The 19,095-nt window shown below is 40.1% G+C and overlaps 1 protein-coding gene across 2 annotated transcripts in view; it reads right to left on the reverse strand.

Annotated features, from left to right (window-relative positions):
* The window catches only part of CDH18 (cadherin 18), a 1,127,064-nt gene that overhangs the window by 393,252 nt on the left and 714,717 nt on the right, over positions 1–19,095 (reverse strand). The gene's annotated exons all lie outside the window — the stretch shown is intronic.

The raw sequence follows: 19,095 nt of genomic DNA on the forward strand, positions 1-19,095 counted from the left end.
CAAATAACAAAAGATGAAGACTTGCATGGTGTCCTAAAAATAAAAGTTAGGCTAGATAATATCTGAATGGATGAAGTTATGTATACAAGGCAAAAACTAATAATTATATTATACCACATAAAGAGACTGCTTTATTAACAGGTCCATGTCATCTTGTCATGGACTTGTTCATAGAAACATCTGGCTGCAATGATAACTTGTCTTGTTTTCTCTCATCACACTCATCTTCTAGTGTGATGTTTTACTGGTGATGTTTCATAGCAATGATGTATCATCCACAGAAATAAATACATATGGGGTTAGATTCACTGGTGCAGGTGCTAAAAGGTTTAAATTACAACAAATTCAGCCAATCCGTCCCCTTACATATTCTGTTGTTATCTGACTGAAGCCCAAGGGAAGACAGATGGTGCTGCTGTTGTCTGAATTCCCTTGGGGTTTCCATCACATACAAGCAATATAAAAATCCGCCAGTAGCTACACAGGAATCCCTTTCACAGTAAATTCTGAGGAGGAAAGTCATGAATCATTGGATCTTCTGGCCTGGCCCCAGTCAATGCTTTTTCAGTTTTGGGGACTACACTGGCTCACACCATGGTGACTGCTTGTAAAGTTTATCCCTTAGGAGGACTCTCCTTAGATGTGCATTGACCCTCTTGGTTGAATTTAGGTGCTAGCTTTGAATCCCTCCGAAACCCAGAAACACATGCATATTTTACACTGAGCTGAGGCCCTGAGCTACAAGAGAGACATGGTGGTGATAATGAATTATACACTTCTATTGATCCAGCTAAATTATCTAAAACCTTTGATCTTTGTCCTCCCTCTAGAACCAAACATTTTCCCCATTTCCATCTGCTCTATTACAAAAATGTCCTCCACAATAAATGTCAACCAGATTGATATTAGCAAATATTTCTACAAGAATAATATCCATATTGTAAAAAAAGGCTTGTTTCTTACAGCTCATTTATTCTATTCTTTGGCACAATCCTTTGGATTATTTGCATTAAAACATTCACAAATACTGTTTAGATACAGTAAGAACAACAACAAAAAACAGTATAAAATTCAGCAGTTTGACTCCTCAAATAATCAAATGAATATTTTCTTTGCCTTAGTCTACATATTTCACTTCCTGGATTTGTTTGAATATAAAACTGAAATGCCGGTTTTCAATCAATCCACACAGCCATGCACTGGTTGTACCATATCCTGGGGAACAGAATAAAGAGAACAAACCTAGCTTTTAAAAAAGCTAGACTGGGTACCAGAAGCAGCACGACATGGATCTCCATACAAGATAAATTTGCCCTGCTTCTCTCTGAGGCATTAGAACATATCCATTGTGGCAAAGCCATTCAGAATCATGGAGTTTATGCCATTCCTTTGCAAAATCACAGATTATCAGTGATACAATCACAGGGCATAGAGTTAGAAATGATGTACTACTTAGTCCGTGCTCCCTGCCAGTTGAGATATGTTCTCTAAACTACACTGGAAATATTTTTATGGCTTAGCCTGTAGTATTCTGGAATGATACGATTTATAACAGTAATATTAGTTATACATTTTAATGTTTCTTTTTAAACTTAACCAGATTTAAATATCCCTAGTGCCACATCTTCCACTACCTCCTTGGAAAGAGGACTTTCCTGATATTCAGCCTTTGTTTTTTCTTTCTTGATTTAATTAAATTTCTCCTGTCTACAGTGTGGTTACTTTATTGAAATCTACTACTATGAAGCACTAAGTGGCTCACATTTTCAGTGTACTATTCCTGTGAGATTTATCTTTAGCCTCTAGCTTAGAAATCCAATTAAACAGCATCAAACCAACAAATGTCTATGACTTTCTTGGTAAGTTCTGCTGAAACTTGGAGACATTTAGAGCAAAACTGTGCCATTAGACACTGCTCTGGGCAAAGTGTGGTGTGTAGTCTGCTCTGTTTCAGGTGTAGCCTCCTAGAGTAAGTCACAGATACTTTGTTGAAGCAAAACTCTCGTTTCCCATTCTCCTCCCTGACAGCTTGGCTGACTGACCAAGGCATTTGGGATGTGAAATCTCTACCTGTTTTACAAGAGAAAAGTCATGTTGGCACAAAGAGCACACTCTTTTCTGCACAGCCAGGTTTAAGATCTGAGGACCCAGGGGCATATTCTCTTTGACAACACAGCACAGTGGTGCAAACAAAGTGAAAACATATACATTATATATGTGTAGTAGGTTTACGGTTTTGCTCTGCTTAGAAGCCTTTAAAATTCACACAACTCTTATTTTCTGGGCAAACTTCCCTGTTAGGAACCATAAACAACATAAATCAGCACTCTATAAAACAAAACTTGACATAGTCCATACAGCGTGCACTCAGAATCCTGAGCCTCCTGTAGCTCTGAGAAGGTGCAACCAGCTCACTGCTGCTACCTCCACACTGCAGTCTTCCTTCTCAGTCTGGCTCTGACTCCAGCCCTGTGGAGGTGCAGCTGTTTCCAGCCTTGGGTTTCTTTCCACACACCAAGAAGTAGCCTGATTCAGTTCTGCTACCACTAGCCTGGCACCTCTCTTTGCCCTGTCTCTTACAGTTTCTTCTCCACCCCATGCCACCCAGGGGCCTTTAAATTCCTGTGGCCAGTTAACTATCTTTCTCAGCTGGCCCAGTCCTCCTAGGCACCTTGCAATCAGTGCCCACAGCCTGCAGCTGCAGCTAGCCTGCAGCTGGGCTGTAGCCCTTAGAAGCCTGTAAAGCAAAGCGCTACAGCCAAACATGTGCTCTCTGCTGCAACCCTTTAGCAGGCAGTAAGATAATAAAAGTCAACAAAAGTAATGTAATATAGAATCCGGAATCTCCCACTCTTGCCCAGGCTGAGCAGTGTTTTTCTGAGTCTTATTAAGCATAAGGAAAGGTAGCAGAGATTTTAGTGAGACAGGGAAACAATTTTTAAAATGTAAGGACCTAAAATAAAGTCAAGCTTATGTCCTTAAAGATTAAAAGAACATTGGCAGTTGAAGTCATTTTGAGGAGAGAAATGTGCTTGTTCCCTTTTACCTTTCCTGGAATGTGCTAGCTCCACTTGATAAGAACTCCAAAACTATTTTGTTGTCAACAAGTACATTTTTAGAGGTGCCAAAATGATATTTCTATACCCATAATTTTGGAAAAAAGACTAGGGTCTACTTTATTCTTAAGGCACAGCTTCCTAGAAACAGAGTTAAATCTTAATGGATGCTTATAGACATACAGGGCATGTCTACACATGAACATTTACTGTTCAGTAACCAAAATTATCGCTCAGTATGGGTGTGTCTCTACACATGCACACCCATATTGCACAGTAAATATGGTGACTGATGCCAACCTGAGCATAAATTTAATACCTGCATCATGCACGCGTCAAATTTACACCTGATTAGTAACGCACATGTAGATGCCTGACTGCACAGTAACACTGTGCATGTGGACTGATTTGGGATTAACTTGAGTCCTAAATCAGTCCCTACATAGTGTTAAAGTGTTTTAATCCCTGCACGTGTAGATCCCGGCCTATTCCCATTTACTGCACAGTAATTTACTGCACAGTAATGATGTAAATGCATGTGTAGACATGCCCATTGTGAGGATGCTCTAGTCTACTGGAGCATGGTAATTATCATGCTCCAGCCAGCCACCGAACCTCATGTATCAGCATCTCCACATTTCAAAATAGCAACAGGGGTGCTTTAACTAAAGTTCATTGAGCAAGCTTTAGTTCAAGCACCACCACCACCATTTTGAACTGCAGGGACACTGATACACAAGAGGCTGCAGCGCTTTAATTAGAGCAGCTCTTAGAACCTTGCTAATTAAAGTACTGCCCCCCTGCCATCTTAATCCCTCCAGCATATGCAGAAGTGCCCAATGGTTTTAAACAGCCCTCTCATTGTAAAATCAGTTTATTTTCCTGAACATGATACTTATTCAGGCAGGAAGAAGGTTTTCTTTTCATGTCATTTGCCATATAAAAACAAGCCAGACCTCTCTGAGCTTGCCGAAACTCCCAGGAGTTTCTTGAGTATGGCTAAAAGTGTCAAGACTTGTAAACTTAAATGCAAGAGAGAGAAAAAACAAAATCAACTTTGTTGCATAATGCAAAGAACCAGACAGTAGAGATTTGGCTAGTAGAGATAGAGATAGCAAAGTCTGGTGATTTCAATTTGAGAATTCTACTCTGTTCTAATCTACTCAGGTTCTTATACTATTCTTGTCACCATAACATGTTAGCACCGCCTATACTGCTTCACGTATCTGTCACACTCTGGTCTTTTCTTCTCTCATCCTCCAATCAGATAGTCAACTCTCTATGAGGTATAATGCCTTGTTCTGATACGAGTTTGTCAATGTTACTGTTGCCTCCCTAAATATATGTTGTGTTTTTATATCAGAGAAAGTTAAGACAAATAAATAAACTGTTCATTTAGAGAAAAAGGTCCTGACTTTTTTTTATGGGTGGGGGGGTTGTTCCTCTTTTGAGTGTTTTACTCACTTTTGAATAAGCTGCTGAAAATAAAAAAGTTATCATCTCGCTCCTATACAGGCAAGTATTGTGTTTTGCAGTAGACAGTTCCACTATACCAAAGGAGGAGAGTTGTTGACTATTTGCTTCATCCTAGAGCTTTAGATGATCTTCTAGGTTTACTGGGTCAAGGCCACTGACCAATTAAAGGTAAGTACTGAAAAATCACTGTTGGGACTGACTTATCTGAAGTTTTTTCCCCATCATTTCAAACTGTATATCTGGAAATAATATGGAAATTTTGGGAAATTTTGGTCACTTTCTAAAACCTGAAATTTCCTTTTTCCCAGCTTTGTTACAAAGTTTTGATAGGGTTCATCAAAATATGAAACATATGATATGTTTGATATGATATGTGGTCCAGCCAGAGAGAAAGGATTGTCCAGGAGCAGGGAACATTTTTCTGGGATTGCGAAAAACAATGTTTGGTTCCAAGCTCTGTCACAGACTGACCAGATCTGCATAAACATTTGGCTGTTTAGCACCTGCATTTTCCTTCTATAAAGTAGGAATACCAGTATTTTTCTGTCTTACAGGAGTGCTATGAAGGTGATTACAGCAAAACATTGTGACATACTGGTACTAAACTGCAAGGACCATTTGAGGACTTAAGATATAATCACTTGGATATATCTGAGCTATTTTTCAAACTAAACTATAGACATTTATGGTGTCTCGCTGGAACAATGCAAGATTTACATTATCATTTACTTTCAAAACAAATCCCAGTAAAATTCAAGAGTCATGACTGAATGTTCCGTTGAACCAATCTGATTATACATGGACTAAAAGTTAAGAAACTGTTTGTGCACTAACAAAGGCAAAAAAACACTACAGATTTTCTAAAACTTGATTTTGGTTTTGTTATATTGTCTTCCTCCCTCTTACAACATTCAGAAAAAAGTGTGTAATCACTAATGTGTGTAAAGTTAAAGGATTATTAAAATTATAAACAATTAACTTTCCATTTTTCCTTTATAAAGGATAAATGAAACTATTACAAAGATCTCTGCATATTGAACTTTTGTTCCCAATTTCTCCTTTAATAGGTATTTGTGTGTATGTCACTATTTGGAGATTCAGGGAAAAGGGGCTGGAAAGAAGCTACAGTTTTGATGGCAGTTTCGAATACTCAAACTGCACACCCATACAGCAGACTCTATATACAAACATTTGGTCAGCATTTGCTCAGAACTTGCAAATACCAGTATTAGTAGGCAAAAATTGTGTAAGAAATTATTTTTCATGTCAAATTGTACTTGAAAAATTAGAGGTTATGTTATAGAATTTTTGTTTCTTGATTCTTGAAAACAATATCTAGACAAGTATTGTGGTTATTATCAGACTAGATTTCCAATGCTAAAATTGAACATGTGCTTAGGCAATTTTTATTGGCTCATAGCCCTGAGATACTGAGATAATTTACTGATGTACAAAAGTCCATCATGAAAAGATTAATTTCTTTAAATCATAGAAGTCTACTTTACAATATTTTGCTGAGAGTTCTAATGTCTACAACTGTTTTGCATCATTGCTCATTTCTTAGCTAAATTATGATTACAATTCATAGTTCTGGGGTTTATATGCTGTCCTCTATTCCTGCACATCTAAAATCAGGCTAAGGCAAGATGGTTCAGTGACTTTACATCATGCATCTAAATGAACGCTTGCACGCTGCACTTTAGTCCCATTGATTTGAAAATGCAGGAGCTTATAAAATATAATTTTAACCAAATTAATGGATTGCTGTCTCCATTATGAGGGGAAGACTAAAAAATTATTCATGCAACACTATAGCTTTTGCTGCTGCTGTTTCTGTTTTTTTTATTGTATGCATATGTGTATGTAAGTGCATATGTAGTAGGCTTCTCTCTGATTAAAGAAGGTACTAAATCTGATTAGTATGTAAATTAAGATAACTATTAAAAAATACTGCAGTAGTATACTTCACTCAGAAGAAATGTGGAGAAATCTAGAGATCAGCATAGGTGCCCAGCCAGGACAGCATACTTATTTGGAAAGGGTACTTAATAAATTCCTCCTATTCATGTGCTTTCCTCAGTTGGGTCCTTAGGTTGTTACATAGATTGGCTATGACTCACAACTTTTTGGGGGAAAAATAAAAGGTTACACAAACACCTGAAAAGCAGGGACAGAAAAGATTTGAAAATGAACAAAGAAAAGACTAACAAAAAAAAAAGTAATACAAGATATAAGCAAATTATTTTTTACAATGGTTTGTAACTCTTAGGAGGTTGGACTAGATGACCTAAGGTCCCAGGTAACCTTACTTCTCTATTCCTTTAACTGCACAAATATCCATAAGAACTCAATTAAATGATAAAGTAGTGCCAATCCACAAACTTCTTATGTCTATTGAAAGCACAAAGTAGAAGTCCATTCAGCATTTTTAGTCTCTCACTCTTCTCCCTCCAACACACCATACAGATCACACTCCCATTGCAGTCAGTGAGAGTCACTGTCATCATTCAGAGCTTAATCACATACAGAAAACCTAGTGTCATGGGCTTAAGCTTAATGGTTCACTAGAAAGCACAAAACAAACTTCAGCCTAAGCTTTGTTTGCAAACTTGACTGATCATAAGGGTTCCCTCTAAAACCATCTCCATTTTAGTACCTTTAAGTCTAAGCAGATACTCTAGTTTCCATTTTATAACTTTGTTGGTGCTAGCTAAACACATCTTCCAGAATGAGCCAAAAAGAATTAGCATGAATCATAAAATAGGACTTTAATAAAATAGGGCAAATGTGCACAGAGCAATTTATATGAAGAACTTTGTATTCTTGACCCTTCACACAGTATTTTATTAACTGTCTGATATGAAAATCATTTACCAAGAGCAAGAAACAGCTGACTGTTCATAAGTGACTAAATCAAATGCCTATTTAGTTACAATACTTGTAAAGTTACTATCTTGCAATGAATTGCAAAAAGAATTTCCCCAAATAGACTTCATCTTGGTTGCCATGTTTCAGAGTTGCATCAAACTTCTTGAATAATATATTTCAGAATAAAAAGTACAGGTGTTTTAAATGTAGTGACTAGTAGCCAACACCATAAAAATGAGTATTGTCTTATGCTGTTTAGTGCCATACTAGCTCTTTAACACATATGATATAATTATTAGGCTATTTCTTACTTCATCACTATTTAAATTACATTCTCCTCTAGACAGTATTTTTCTAAGAAAAACTGACTTCAATCCTACTGTAACTAAGTTCATGGGCTTCAAGGTATTTATTTCTTTTTCACCATGTCATTACTTTTATGTGAAATAAAGCATAGGCTGTCAACTGAATATGCTGAAATATGTAATTTTTGGTCCTTTTATGGAGAATTCTGTGAATAGTACCTCTCTCCAGCAGATTTCCAACTGACAGTTAATGGGAAGTAAAATTATAGCTACAGTCTGATCCTCTGTCCTGCAGCAAAGTCTTATAATAAATCCCACAGCAGGGTCGCCTTCTTCAGTCCATCTCTAGGTATAAAAAAACAGCTAACAAAATTGTTTCTGACTAAATTTTGATAGTTTCAACAGTCAAGCCTTAAAGGTATATTTTGGACACTATTGGATTAGCAGTCAGAATCAATACCACAAGATAAATATCATCACCTTTACCACAACATTTTATAAAAAGTTACATAATTAAAAACTTTTTTCAACTACCATAATTAAATTCCACATAAACTTATTTGCACAAGGTTCAGCTTGAAACTTTGGTCATTTGATTTAGCAGAATTTAGAGTGCATTACAAAAGCTTTTTGTTTAAATTTTAATCATTGGGAGTTAGGCCATCCAAAGATGAAAAGCCTGTGAGACTGTACTTCAAATGGCATGCAGGCATAAGTCTTCACTTGGTAAAAATAATATTACTTTTCACGGCAAGTCAGCAACTATAGCAGCACAGTTAAAATACACACACAAATGCACACAAAATATGGGACAGGTCAAAAAATAAGGCTTTTGAAGACAACAAATGTTTTCTGTTTTAAAGATACATTCATAACAAACAGAAGATTTAGTTTCCTTATGTTTTGCTAATATATTTCCAATTGCAGACATACTGCTGTACAAAATATTATTGGGAGCTTAATTCCAAATACCTTGGATGAAATAATTTGTTTAGTAGAAAGGCCATATGAAAAAGCAACATGGAGCCAAATTTAATTCCCACTAAAATTGAGTGGCAAACTTTCTGTTAACTAAAATAGAAACCAAGATTTGGTTTAGATGGGAAAAAAAAGAAAAAGAAAAAATCTTCATAAGAAAGCAGGTTTGATCGCTGGCCGTGGTACTGAAATTTGTACGGCCGCATCTCCACATTACACTTAAGGCATGATTAAACCAGATAATCATGCCTTTAAGTGGTCACCTGGCCACACACTCAATAACTTTGTAGCTGCTTCATATCATGTCAATAATTCAATGTGTGGCCAGGGGCCTCTATGGCAGGGATCAGCTCCTTCAGCTGATCAGAGCTCCCAGGTGAGGAACAGGGGTGGTGTTGGTCCATGTGCACTCCTGAGTCTGGGAACTCCAAGCAGATGCTCCCAGCCATGGGAGCACATGCTTCTGGGGATGGAAGTCCTACTGGATGACAGGGCTCCCAGCTGTGGGGGTGCTTCGTGCACTCTCACAGCTGGGACACTGCAGGATAACTGTGTCCCAGTTATAGAGCTGCATGAAGAATGCCTGTGGCTGGGACACCATGTCAGTTGTCTTGCCTTTGCCATGGGGTCCCAGAGGTTGCTTCTGCAATACCTTGGTTCTTGCCAGTGCACAAGGAGCCTGGGAATGGGCTCCCCCTGCACTGACAATAAGGCATGATGTAATCTTAATTATGAACCCACAGTCACGCTTCCTCCCATGCACTAGATCCCATCACGCCTTTACCTGCAAATGTAGAGGGACTCCTAGTTTTGGTTCCTTCCAGTTACTTTGCAGATCTTGACATATAATGGATAAATTTCAAATTACTTAATGGTTTAATTCAGATAAAATTAAAATATTTTGTATTCTCATTTGAAGCATATCTAGGAGCATCTCTCAAGTCAAGCTGGAATCTCAAGTGCATAGAAGCCTCTCATGAGCTTTTCAGTACACCTTCCTTCACATGTGTTATAAATATAATGGCATTGCTTTTTAGCAATACTTCTAGCATTTTTGAATTTTTGCCTAGTTGCTCAGGTAAGGTCAGGAAGCAATGCAGTTATGCCATGAAGGAAGACTAAGTTAAAAATTCATAATTTTAAATATCTATTTCCATATTCAAGTGACTAAATTGAATTATTGCCTCATTATTTTCCGTGTTGTTTTCTGCCCATTGGTTGGTGTGGGTAGAGATTATCATCATTATTGTTTCTCTCCATGTAGATAAAGTGAATATTTCTGGTCAATTTTCTCTTAATTTCCAAGAAAATTACACTCCGTTTCACATTATAAATTATCATGAAGTAGCACAATACTCCTAGGTTTGAGGAAAAAAAGCATGCTTATTGTTTTAATATTTAGCAGACTTTATGGAGGGCCTATGTTCCACTTGAATCTCAAAGACTATTCTGGCTTCCAATCTGCTCCTGCTGATTTAACCTATGCATCCCCATGGAAATAATATTGGTCTCCATTTTTGAGATCAGAGATTAAATGCAATGTATAAGGGCAAGGTATTTAAGTAATCTATCCTCTATTACCTGGCATCTCGGAAAAACACAATCAATAATGGGGCTACAACTGAGAAAAGGGCATCTTTTAGTTTATAATATTATCACCTTCCACAAAATTTTAGGGGTGCACATAAATATTGCTTTCTGAACAACGCATGGATCTACAGATCAGCTTCTAATTTACTCAACACTGTTGAGACACCCTCATCATGAAATTGCCAATAATTGGTGTTATGCTTAAACGTTTATTGTCCTAGATTTTCTTCAACTCCCATCACAAAGGTTCATATCTGGCAAGATTTTTCTCATATTTTCAGTTAAACATTCTCATCAAATGGAAAAGTTCATTAGAAAATGGTCTTCCTCCTCCTTAGAGTAACTGTACCATCTTTTATGCAATATATGAAAAGTAAAGAATGAAAAAATCTTTTTTTTGTTCTTATTCTCTACTACTTTGTCTGGCCCATGGCAATAATTATATAAAATTTATAATCCATACTTCATGCTGTGTACCCAGTGCATAGTATTACCAAGTTGGCCACACTATGTCAGGTGGTCCAACTGGTGGTCTACAAGGAGCTAATGTGCAGCTCCTACGCACTCCCCCTGCTACTGCCCTCCCCCCCGATAGCTCTGCTGCAATAGCAATTGAAGTCTCCAGCCCCCACCTCACTTCTTTCCTCTAGGGGGCGGGGCAGTGCAGCAGTGTGGGGAGTTAAGGGCGAGTCCAGGGGCAGTCAGAGTTGGGGAGGAAGGCTGAGTGGGAGGGAGTACAGGCCATCACACTAGTTCGGTGGGAAGCAGGCACGTAGTACAGCCAAATGGGGGTGGAGCATCTATGCAGTTCTTAGGGCAGCCCCCAAGGTTGTGCCCCCCTAGGGGCTTAGAAGGTGGACATCCCTGCTATATGTTATATCAGGAGTAGGCAAAATGGTGGATCCAGCCAGCAGCCAGACTGCATTTCCCAGCAGCCCCTGCCCACAGTACTGCAGCCAGTTTTGACAGAGACCCCAGCAGCAGCAGTGCTGTGACAGTGAAGGACCCGGGTGTCCATGGAGACTGGCCCCAGCAGTGCTGGCAGGGCAGGTGGCTGGGCAGGGAGGGGCTCTGCCTGGTGCTAGGATCCTGCAGTGGTGACAGAGTGGTTCAGAGCTGGGGCAGAGCCACAATCCACTGCCTACACACCCCTGCAGCCACAAGATCCCAGTGTCAGGTCAGCTCCCCAACCACCAGGCTGCCCCGCCAGCACTTCCGGGGCTCGTCTCCATGGAAACCCTGGCCCTATGCTATCATAGCCCTGCTGCCGCTGGTGTCTCCATGGAAAACAACTGCAACAATGTGGGTAGGGGATGCTGAAAAATGGAGTCTGTCATAGGCCAGAATTTGCCCAACCCTGTGTTATACTCTTCTCTAACCAATCTGGAATGTCCACTTACATTATAACTCATAATTCCTGGGGCCTTACTACATATTCCAAATGCAGGACTCATATCTCATATCTTTCCTACCATCTACCTTTCCTTTAATGCATCTTGTGCAGATAGCCAGTTCCTGCATGGCCATAATTAAATTTTCAGTGGGTAGATCTACATAAGATGTTTACTGTAGTGGACTAATTAGCTGTACAGTAAGTATTGCGTGCCTACACATACACCCCTATTACGCTGGAGTAAACTAAAGTTACTCTACAGCAGGAAAGAACTTTTAAATACACTTACCATCCTGATGCAGAATTTTCTACTCTACAGCAGAGTACGTATAGACGTTGCCCTGATAGGGCATGAGGGTGTTTCAGTATAGGGGCTGCCTGCTGGCTAGCCCTGTGCTAAAGCACCCTAGTGACCCAGCCAGCCCCTCTGCAGGACAGTGAGCTGGGGGAGAGGGGAACAGACCAAGGCTGGCAGGCTGGCCCCTGAGGTCCCCTGCCAGCCAGGACTGCTCTGACCTGGCTCAGGGTACACAAACCCACATGCACGGGCAAAAAGTGCACCTGAAGCAATAAACTCTGGAGTTTATCTCTTCACATCAATATGCACAGACAGACGTGCCCTGTTTCTCTCTCCCTTTGACAAGCCAAATTTGTTTTGTAAGGTTTTCTATAGCAACCCTCTATGCAGTTCTATTTTCTATCCATTCCTACCTCCCTCTCTCTTATTATTTATCCAATGATTAACTCTCAATAAGACAATATTCCTGACTTAGTTTTGGAATTTGATCCAAATTGCAATCCCAAGCATAGAAAGATCATGAGTCAGATATCCAAAATTAATGAGATTTGATATGAACTATAATGAATATTGGGATTGTTGATGTTGTTTTGTTTTTTTTTAAAGTGTCCCTAATATTTTCTGAGCCTTTGAAGTTTTTATGTGTATCCCAAGGTTACATGGGTGTCTGGTGCCTCTTGAGTCAGGCAGGGCTCATGCCCCCCCTGACACCACTCAGCAACTGGGGGGGCGGTCCCCAGCAGCTGATCTCACTGGCTGGGGTCCCCTGAGGCCTATCTCACTCACCATAAAAGCAGCCATGCCTCTCCAGAACTCCCACAGCCCAGTCGGCACTCACTGGGGGGCACTGGTGCTCCTGCCTGCCCCACTGCCTACGGGCTAAACAGGGAGCATGACCTGACAGGGGGTGCACACTCTCAGGGGGTACACATGCACCCTCTATACGTTGCCCCTACAAAGGTATGAAGCCTACTTGTTTTTTCTTTACAAATGAAAGCTTACATTTTCATGTAATCGGCCTGATTCCAAAAGCCAAAGCTATAAATAACCCAACCATAAGAGAGAAAGAAAAACAAGGAGAAGCAGACCAAGCTACAGATCAAATGATCATTTCAAGCATTTTAAAGAGATGGTTAGAGACAGACTGAGTCAGAGAATTGAATAAGGGCTGTTTCAAAGAGGAAACATTTATAGAATTGATGTAGTCACATCCTACTTTGTATTGTCCTCATAAACTTTTCCCCATATTCATCTCTCTATTCAACTGTTACTTATTCTCTGCATCCTACAATGCAAGATTTCTAGGGCTCTCCCTGCATTTGCTACTTATTTGGACAGTGATGTCCTACTCCAGGGCTGTCTAACTGGCAGGCTGTGGATTGCATCTAGCCACAAAGTATTAAATATGCAGCCTGCAGGTTCCTGATGAATGGAGTCTCTGGGTCAGGGCATCAGAAAGCCCAGTCCCTGGCAGCCCATGTTTGTTACAGCCCAGAACCCATAACTAAAGTGACATACAGCCAATCAGAAGTTGGACAGCCCTGGCCTTTTATCGGTTTCCTGGAATTCTTGCTATAGGAATAACTGGGATCTTTCACGATCAAAAAATGCAAAGGTCCTCTTGAGCATAGTACACACCAGACTCTATAGCCAACAGCATACAACTCGGTATCATATTCCATCACCTCTCCAGCTTAAATTACTTAATGCCCATTTAGACTTCATCAACTGCCTGTCTGCATCCCCAACTGTTCCGATGCCTAGCATCTCACCTGCCATGCCCTAAGTTAATATATTCCATGTATCTGAGTCAGAGAACAATCCCTCTGGGCACTTGGTCTACTCTCCACACATTTCTCTGAGCTTCCAAAGAAAGGTCACCTCCAGGCTTTTAGCTCACACTACAAAAAGTCCACTTTCTAAGAATTTCTGTCTTATACAGATTGTCTGCTCTTGTCCTGCCTTTGACAAAGCAATCCAATATTATCCTCCTTTGTGACCACCCTATGCTCCTTATAGCCACCCCATGCCTCCTGGCCACTAACAGTTTAAGTCACTCATGACTCTTCCTGTACATCAAAACCTGCTAAAGGTCTCAGCTCTTAGACCAACCCACAGTTTCAAGTCTCACAGGACTGCTCCTCTCAGTAGCCATCCCCTAACACTACGCCCACACAGCACAGCCCTTCTACAGTTCTTGTATATAACAACACCCCTTCCAACTCCTCTCTAGCCTCAGGCTCCTGCTCTCAGGCTTCTTATTCAGGCCCAGAGTCTTTGCACCAGGATACTCTCAGAGCAACTGACTTGTTCTTACAGTTACTGCGTTTCTACAGCCAGAACAGGGGATGTTGCCTAGTCTGTCTGGTGCCCTAAAGGCAGAGACAACGTTCTCTGTAAGGTCAGAGTCCCCTTCTCTCTCCTCCCTGCAAGCTGCAGTGATCCTGCCACCACATCTCTGAAAAGTCAATCAAGAATTGTTCTAGTTTAGAGGGAATCACTTGGTAGACTATAAGCCAGTACAATGTACCTAATGTCATTGGCTCCCAGAACCCTGGCCACAGCAAAGGGCATGGGAAGAAATAATTCAAAGCTCAGAGGAGCTGATCCCTTGGGGTATGCCTTCTGCAGAGTCCCTTCATGAGGGGATTTGAACGCATACTGCTCACTCAAGTAGCATTCCAGACACAGATGTTTGTTAGTTAGGTTGCTCTGGGATTCTACTCTCAGGCACATCTGTGACCAAGAGTTTGACAGAAGGCAAAGAGGAACAAGCCTCAAGGAGACCCACTGGTGTATTTCTTGCTTAGAGAACACCTATGGACTTGCATGGAGGAGACATGCTCAAGCTCCCTGGATGCCAAGAACTCCCACTTCTGCAGTAGTGTAGGCATGCACTTGCAGGCCCTGCAGCACAGGCATAGCTGAGAAAATCCAAGAAGGAGCTCTAAAAATATAACTGTAAAAGCTCAGTAGACATAACCATCTTACTTATAGCCTCCCTACTTCCATTTTTCAGTGTGTAAGAAAGGGATTGAAACCACAGGGCCTAGGATTGGGTCTCATCTTTGGGAAGGTATAGCCTAGAGAAAAAAAGTGGTCCAAAATAAATGGGTGATTCAAATATGATATGTAAAAAAAAATCCTTTTGTAAGTTCATTAATGTCTTTTTTCCCTGTCGTACAGACTTGTACTGCTACCCAGCATATCCACAGGAGGCAGATAGTGGAATGACCTTCAGGAAAGGTTAAGTGTGAAATAAACAGGATAACACTGATGAATAAGCAGTCACGGATCAAGCAGCAGCACCACCACCAGCATGTGGTGAGGACAGCAGATGGCAAAGCTTGCCCTCCTGAAAAGCCACATACATTCGTTGACAGTGCTGTGACATGGCGAGTACAGGTCACCACTATAATAAGCCTGTGTACCCCACAGCCATGGGTCTACAAGTCCTCAATAGTGAAGCAGGTAGAAGAAGATATTAGAATCTTAATGGCTGCAAAGTCAGATGAATGCTGCAGTAGAAGGAAATCCCCAGTTGTCTTGGCCTCCTTGCCCTTGGATCCAGGTCCTATTCTGTCATGACCCAGGTGGAAACTGATGTTCAGCAGCTTGTCCACGATAAAAGCAATCACACACAGGCATCTTCCATGAAAAAAGCTTTTCCAAGAAAACTGGTATGAGCTCCACAGCTTGCCAGCTGCAGGAGAAATATCAGGAACAACATAAGTCTCTTTTTACACAATGTTCTGAAACTTCATGAAAGCTTTCAACTCTGCTAGCTGAGAAGTGTTGTGGAGGATCCTTCTAAAGTATGAATGTCCAGCAAAATTTGTCACCATCCTCTGCCTACTCCTTGATGGTATGAGAGCAGTGGTTCTCAGTAATGGATCTATCACAGATCCCTTTCAGGTTAAACCAGGAGTTAAGCAATGCTGTGTCATCACTCCAACACTCTTCTCTATATTCCTTGCCACAGTGCTACATCTGGCCACCAACAAGCTTTCAGCTAGAGTGAAGCTAAACTACCAAATGGATGGTAAGCTGTTTAACTTCAGCTGACTCCAGTCCAAAACACGCTGACATCAGTGAAGAAATCCACTGTTGCCTCAAATGCCTTTGGACACCTGAAGAAATGGGTGTTCAAAGATCACAATATCAGATCCAAAATCAAGCTCATGGTTTAACAAGCAGTCACAATCCCTTCCTTGCTGTACACAGAGACATGGACAACATACAGGAGACATCTAAAGTTGTTGGACAAATACCATCACTGCTGCCTGCAGAAGATCCTCCGAATCCAGTAAAAAGACAGATGCACCAACCTCCACCAGCAAGCAAACACCACTGATGTGATGATCATCCAGTATCAACTCTGTTGGGCTAGCCATGCCATTTGGATGCTCAACTTCAGACTTCCAAAGCAAGTCTTATTCTCCCAGATCACCCAAGGTGCGCACTCAAGAGAAGGACAGAAAAATTGCTTCAGGGCTGTCCTCAAGGCCAACTTAAAAAAATACAACACCGATGTCATTTCATGGAAGACTATCGCCCAAAACCACTCCAAATGAAGGAAGAGTCTACTGCAGGGATCTTAGTTCTTTGAAACCTCACAAAAACAACAGGCATTAGAAAAGTGGGAGCAGCAGAAACAGCATGTTGCCAACCAAATCAAGAATCCCGGAAACACATGTCTGAGCTGCAGCAGGGTCTGTCAATCCCAGATAGGCCTCATCAGCATCAGACACACAGATAAGACAAGCAAAGGAGATAATCATTCTTGACTGCAAGGGACTGTCGAAGAAGAATGTATTTTTCATGCATCAATAAACTGGATGTCCACAAACTAGATATACATCATCTACTGCAGTGTGTTAGATTCCACGGACCATCACATCCACTTCAATGCATATAACCAGTATGCTTTCTACTGTATAAATAGTTCAACATGCTTACATTAAGATATGAGCTTATCTAACATGTATGTTACCTGTTTAAGCAAGTTTACATTTCTGGTAATAAAGAAGTTCTTGGGGGTTAAGAAGAATGAAATATAAAATGTATCGAGTAAGCAAACATTTCAAAAGTTATCCACAGCTAAATCTTTAACCTGTATGGTTCATTCTTTTGTTTTCTTTAGTGGTTTAATACTTAGTTAAGGAAATAATGATGAATGTTTTACTGCTTCTACATGAATAAATATTTTCTTAGAAGCTAGTATTAAGACAGTTGTGGTTTACGTTATTTTAAAGAGGCTTATAAAATATTAATGTGGCTGTATGGAAAAGGAAATGTAAAAATAGGAATTTTATAACTTGTCTTTCATATTTAACCATACACCCACCACTAAAGAAAAATAAGAGAAGCAAAACTAATCATTCCTCCCTCTAGTTATCCAGATTGTTCAATACAAACAAGCTTGATGTGTACAGTTGAAATGGTATCACAAAGAGAGAGTCTTTAACATTGTGTTTGAAAATTCAGCTTTCACTGATACTCTGCATGTAACATCTGCCTAAACCTGGAGTTATTCCTTTGGGGTCAACTGATTCTAACTCTTTTAATTTTTAAGTCTTCTTACTCCTAGGGTGTGTAAACGAGTTACATTTTTCATGTGATGAGGCCCCTGAAAGCACTCTGAAGCTCTAACACAAACTTTCATAGATGCTCATGTAGTGGGTGAAGGAAAGAAGTTGAGTTGACAGCCTGGGATGCTACTGGAGCACCCCCACTTGCTGGCCTGAGCCAGTGCCAGCAGGCACTGAGCACCCTGTCACTTGCTTGTTGCATTTATTGGTGCTCTAACTCATGGCACTTTGTGTAAAGCACCATAATTAGAATGCCTGCTTTAGTCAGGTGCTTTAAGCATAAAACCTCCCACAGTAGAGCCAACACGTTATTAGCAAGATACCCATTTAAATATATGCAAAACATGAAGATGAAAAATATCATCACATTATTCCATACTAATTATTATTATGTAAGTACAGGTTGTATTTCTCATGAGAATCAATTCCATAGCACATGCAATAGTTACATAAGTATGTATGCATGTTTGTGTGTGTGTGTGCGCGTTATATATTATATACACATCCTTTAGACTGAAACTCAGACCCCAAACAAGAAAAAAAAAACTAGTTGTTTTTTTTTCGAGCTAATCTTATATGTTTCTAATTCCCAATGTACTTAGGATAGTACACATCCAAAAGCTGATACATTTCTTATTTCAAGAAAATGTTTGCCACTTCCAGGGCATCTGATATATTATTCAATTCTAACTTGTAGAATCTTAAGATACTTCCGCATGACAAAAGTCATTCAAAAGAAGGATGTAAGTATATGGCATTACAAAAAACTAAAACTCTTGGTTCCAAAATGATACCTTTTATTAGACCAACTGGAACACTGCAAGAAAATTGTCCTTTGCTGCAAGCTTTCAGTATCAAAGTCCCTTTGTCAGGCTCTGGGGAAAGTATAGATGGTACAAGATGGTAAAAGTCTCCACCGGTTGGAAATAAACTTCATTTTTGCACAGAGGGAGCTGGAGATAGAAGGCTGTCTCTCTGGGTCCATGAAAGCATCTTTGTGAGCTGTGCTGAGTAGCTTTTGATGTGATGATCTTTTTCCTACCTATGGGGATTTTTTACCATCTTGTACCATCTGTACTTTTCCCAGAGCCTGACAAAGGGACTTTAATTCCAAAAGCTTACAGAAAAGTACAATTGTATTGCGATTTTCCAGTTGGTCTAATAAAAGGTATCATTTCAGAACCAAGAGTTCTAGTTTTTTTGTATGTCTTTTTGTCTCAAACCAACATGGCTACCAAGTACACTCCTGAAACATGGAAGATGCCGAATTTTAGCCAATTTTTTAATTTTAAACTTCACTGCAGAATAACAAGGACTTTTTTTTTATCTCCCTGCCTGCCATCTGACACCTCCAGGGCAGGAATTCTACCTGATCAGCACATCAAAGAGCTACTCAGCACATCTCACAAAGACACTCTCATGGACCCAGAGAGACAGCCTTCCATCTCCAGCTCCCTCTGTGCAAAAATGAAGTTTATGAACTACGGGGATTTTTTACCATCTTGTAACATCTATACTTTTCCCAGAGCCTAACGAAGGG

Source organism: Crocodylus siamensis, chromosome 5 (genome assembly GCF_052110815.1).
Source record: "Crocodylus siamensis isolate JL-2025a chromosome 5, ASM5211081v1, whole genome shotgun sequence".
NCBI lineage: Eukaryota > Metazoa > Chordata > Crocodylia > Crocodylidae > Crocodylus > Crocodylus siamensis.